We start from the raw sequence: 5,226 nt of genomic DNA on the forward strand, positions 1-5,226 counted from the left end.
TCTTAGATCCCTCATCCAGTCCTCCTGCCATTGCAATGTTTTTTCAAAAAAAACTTGTATCTCCTTGTAACAATCTGTGATCGGTACGTAGGTGTGACGTCCAAGACCAGGCCTCGGTTCATCAAGTTGCTTCGACCGGATGACCGGGAGAAGATGGTGAGCAAGATAACTAGCTGGCTAGTTTTATCTCTTTTTTTGTTCAGGGAATATATTAATACCAAGAAGATAGCTAGCTAGTTTAATCTGCTTCTCTCTTCAGAAATCGGATAGTACTTATGTAGTATCAACTTGACAAGCTCTGAACTTAAAACTGTTGTGCTTAGTTTTTGCTCCCAATGTTCTTCCAGACAATCCCTGATGAGTTTGTGCAGCAGCACTTGATTGGGGCTGAGAGTTGCCCAAGCAGCCAAAAAGCCTTGATCATTGGCCCTACCGGCAAGTTATGGCCAGTCGAGCTAGATCAGCGTCAATCGGACGTGCTGTATGGAGAAGTTTGGGCAGAGTTTCTGACGGCACATGATCTCTCCGAAGGGAACATCCTGCTGTTCCGGTATGAAGTTAACATGTCGTTTTCGGTTCAGGTGTTCCTGCCGAATGGGTGTATGAAGGAGTATCCTTAGCTAGCTGATGAGGCAGATGGGGCAAACACTGCGATCCCACAAAGTAAGGCGAAATACATACATTCTTGCCTGAATTGAACTGTTTTTTTACAGCAGGGGTTCCTGCAATTTCCATAAGAATAGAGATGATCCATTTTATAAGGAAAACTGGACCCCAAAACATAACAATGCCCGGTTAATTGGGGAAAACCAAGTAAAAAACCAAAGAACAAACCCCAAACAACAGAAAAATAGACTAGTGCTTAGGGAGACATTAAACAGTTTTTTCACATAGAAAAATAATTGAAATGTTTTTAATGTGAAACTCCTGCAAACTTTATCTTGTAGGTTCAGAGGCTGGGTGTAATTGGTATCTTCGTGATATTAATATATTCCCCTTTAAAAAAATTCCTTTTGTTTCAAATGCGCAACTTTGAATGACTTGAATATTTGTGGCCTTCATCTTGTCTCATGTGAGATGCAATTGTGCAGGTGCCAAGCAGCTTGTAGCCGCAACTGTCAGCAAGAAAAGGAACTACAACAGGCAAGTGGTTTCCGCAATTCCTGCACCGGTTCCTGCAATTAAAGCTAAGACGGTCGAGTCGCAGAGCAAACCCACAGGCATTCTGCGAAGGCACTCATTTACGAAGCAGATTACCAGCTCTTCACTTAAACGATTCTTTGTGAGCACTACATTTATTATCTTTATATTTCCGTTTGTTGGGTATGAACATAAATAACAAAAAATTAGAAATTAATCTCAATGCCCTTTGGTGTTCCATATGTTGTGAAGCTATTCATACCGATTGTACCACATACTCCCTCCGTCCCAAAATAAGTGACTCAAGTTTGTACTAGCTTTGGAGGGAGTATTTGGTAACATTGAACTGTTAATACTGCAATTGTGATCTTTTTCATTACAAAGTGTGATATCAGCTTCAATAAATCTGCACTTTATGAAAATCCTGCATACAGTCTTCTACCAAATGGTGACAAAGTCTTAATAATGACAGTCTAAATTATCAAATGGTGCCAGGTCTTTCTCTGCTCTGAAAATCAAAATTATTTGTGTTTTCTACAGAGTTACTATTTTTTTGGAGGAATTACGAATTACTGTTGTTTTCCATTTGTTTCATTTTATAACTGAGTCCCTTTACAAAATACTTCTTCCGAATCCAAAACATAAGTCTTTTGGGATATGACAGTCTTCAAGATGGTGCATTGATCCTCAATTGTGCAAACATGTTGCCTCACATAAAAATAATTATATCTGTTAGTATAAAGGTATAATTCATGATAAATTTACTAGTTTTAATTTGATAATTTAGATGCTAGTAGTTATTTCTTTATAGCTGGTCAAATTTAGAAAACTTGACTGACATAATGCTAAAATGACTTGGTTTTTTGTCGGAGGTAGCGTGTGTGACAGCGCGAAGGCAAATATCTACTGACACTTTGCACTTAATTATACTTAGACAAAATTTTAAGCTTTCTTTACAGTGCACAACAGAGACTTCACAGAAATGATGTTTCCTATATAGAACCTTCATTTATTACATACTAGTTGGGTAGTTGTGAACTTTCAGTTTAATTTTTTTTTTATAAATATACCATCTTACAAGAGCTTCAATTTCTGGCATCAATGCAGGCTGTGAAAGGGACCTTTTGCTCATCAATTGGTCTTCTAGAAGCATGTACAATCCAACTTAAAACATCCATGGAGGGGAGCGCAAGATCTTGGCCAGTAGCCTTCAACATCGCCAACACCTACGGCTACATAACAGGGAAAGGCTGGAAAAGGTTTTGCCGAGACAACGACGTAGAAGAAGGCGATCGCTGCACCTTCAAGGTCGTCGAGAAAATGGTCTGGCATGTTGTTATCAACTGATCGTCTGATCATGCCCAACTGGTGCGAGCAAAACATTGTGCCAGTATTTTGCCTACCAATGCCAATGTCACTTGCCAATGACAGTTCTTGGTTAGTGATTTACCATATGTGAAAGCTTGGTATTTGGGTAGTAGTTCAGTAGACAAGTTAATCTATGTTTAGGTCGCTGTGACATCTGTGTTTGTTGAACGCTAGTAGATTAGTGTATGTATTTAGCTTATTACTTGCTCCAGTGGATAAGTTAGCCTATGTTTTGGTCACTGCAACATCACTGTTTGTTGGAATGCTGGTAGATTATGGACCGCATCGTCAGTACATGTATATGCAACATCACTATTTCCTGTGCAGCACTAACCGTCTGTTTCTGCAAATATTAGACTGCGAAATGTATCAGTGTGTGTGGATGATAAAAAAAAGTTCATAAGTTCTAAAATAAACACCAATGGATAATGAGAACCGTAGGTTTAAGGCTCCAGAAGAGATAAGAGAGCTAAGCACATGCTACACGAGCTTGTTGGGTAGGCACAGAACCGATTCTCAGGGCAGCTTTTTCAGCTGGTTAAAAGCAAAAGCTCAGGTGTGACTTCCGAGTGGCACCCTGCCCTCTAAATTTGCCATTAGGGAGTGGAATCATAGGCTTTTTCTGGTTAGCATGATCACATACAACTCTGAGTCTCTGACACACTTACCAATCTTACTTACCTTCTTTAGTTCCGCGGGTTACAGCCTGGGCAAAGAGATCAATGCAAATCTTGCCTGTAGACAAGCACCTGTCAATTTGCTGATAGGACTATTTATGCGACTGTTTCAGTAAAGATTGTGCCAGTTAGGAGCTATCCAAGTTAGACGAGAATTAGGTTCTCATGTCTGGTTCAGTGAACTCTCCATAATGCCTACGCTGACAAAAATCAAGAAACATAATTTATTAGCTTCAAGGTGGTGCCTATTGTGACAGAAATCAACAAACATAATTTATTAGCTTCATGGTGCCAGCAGAATCATTCCATAACAGAAAAATGGAAAACCTTTATTAGGTGAAAAGTCCATTCCATCGTACCTGTACTATCAGAAGAACAACCAGGTAACTAACTAATAAAAAACCGGCTTTCTTTTAGTCCTAATGACAAGGATAACATTTACAATGGTTAAATTGTCCAGGAACCTGGTGTGCTTTCCCTGGAGGAAGGAGTTGGTACTTGCAAGGTACAGAATGGCCTTCCCAGATGACTCCTGCACGCACCACAGCTGTGCAGCACAGTGCAGAGATGGCTCTCCTCCGTCCAATGCTTGCCCAAAGTCATGACAATAATTCTCCACTCTTTTTGTTCCTCCAACAAAAGAAAGCAGAAAGAACGTCGCAGAGGCTATTTGAAGGAAGCCGGACAATGGAAAAAAAGAAGTGTCCCTTGCCACCTTCTTGTGATCATCTATCTTTTCAGAATTCTATAAGCAGGGTGCCACCAAATGATGATTTTTTTGGCACAAAGTTTTGTCTGAATGATCTGATCATGACCACCAAATCATGCCAATAGTTGCAGGCACATACACAGGTTATTATTTTGCAGACAAACAGCATACGTGCACAGGAAAATCTTGCAGATGTCTCATACTATGGCAGAGTTGAAGAAACTTCTAGTTTCTAGGTATATGCCCATGGAATTTCTCGCTTTTTCGGAGCGATCTCTCGACCATTTCTTGAGAATATTCAGATTCACCGGTCACGTAGAATTGTAGATTGACAGTCAAAGTCACAGGTTAACTGTTAATTGCATCTCACTGGGGAATGTAAGCGGTACGAAGGGATCCGGCCCGGGGCCGGCGATTTGGCACCACTGGTGTAAAGCAACAATCTTTTTCTGATTGTTTTGTAGCACAGGGTCCAATGAATTGTCACAAATCATTGGCTCGTTCTTATCTAGGGAAAGGTACATCTGCCATGGGAGGATTTGATACCCCTCAAGTTGATGACGGCTAGAGGGGGAATTTTGGGCGTTTAATGGAAAGAAAGGATGAGAGCTCAGAGACAATTTCTTGTGATCCCTCTAAGTAGGATCCATCATTTTGCTGTGAAAGATTGCATCACTGGTTCTTGGGAGCCTAAATTGCAGATAATCATTGCCTAATATGTCTCTTACCGCAAAGAAGAACGGGCGCGAAAAATGGCAGGGCAATTCTTGTTGATTTCTTTGGAATTTCAGTTGAAAGAAGAAGTCAAACAAATGAAGAAGTGAAGAAATTGATGGGCAAACATCGTACAATGGGCGGTCACAATTTGGAATCAGGTTTGCCAATTTGCGCCGGCATGTAGGAGATATCATGAGCGAAAACATTGAAGTGACTATTGGCAACTTGGTTAATGATGTAATGTGGCACATTGCTAGGCGGAACATGATTACACGAATAGGGTGGAACATGGTTCTGCCCTATGAGATAGTGAGATACCACTATACATGAAATGGGGACAAGCTAACACGATAGATGTGTTTATGATGGAGCTTTTGTCGGAGAAGATCGTCGTACCTCTCATATTTGTTTTTTTTAATGTTTCATTTTGTGGTTTGGACCTAAAATGATGAGTGGTATATAGCTGTAGAATATGTTCATTGCACTGAAAATACCATATACACGACGAAACAAATGACACTCCATTGTGAAGGGCCAATTTCCTTGTATTAATAAAAATAGAACCAAGGGTGATGCATCGAATATATGTTTTTTCACATATGAATCGAGTGGATT

General features: G+C 40.2%; 1 pseudogene; it reads left to right on the plus strand.

Annotated features, from left to right (window-relative positions):
• LOC119331088 overlaps nucleotides 1-4,462 on the plus strand; it is a 5,956-nt pseudogene extending 1,494 nt beyond the window's left edge.
• Nucleotides 4,463-5,226: the final 764 nt, after the last annotated feature.

This window comes from Triticum dicoccoides, chromosome 7A, assembly GCF_002162155.2.
Source record: "Triticum dicoccoides isolate Atlit2015 ecotype Zavitan chromosome 7A, WEW_v2.0, whole genome shotgun sequence".
Classification (NCBI taxonomy): Eukaryota; Viridiplantae; Streptophyta; class Magnoliopsida; order Poales; family Poaceae; genus Triticum; species Triticum dicoccoides.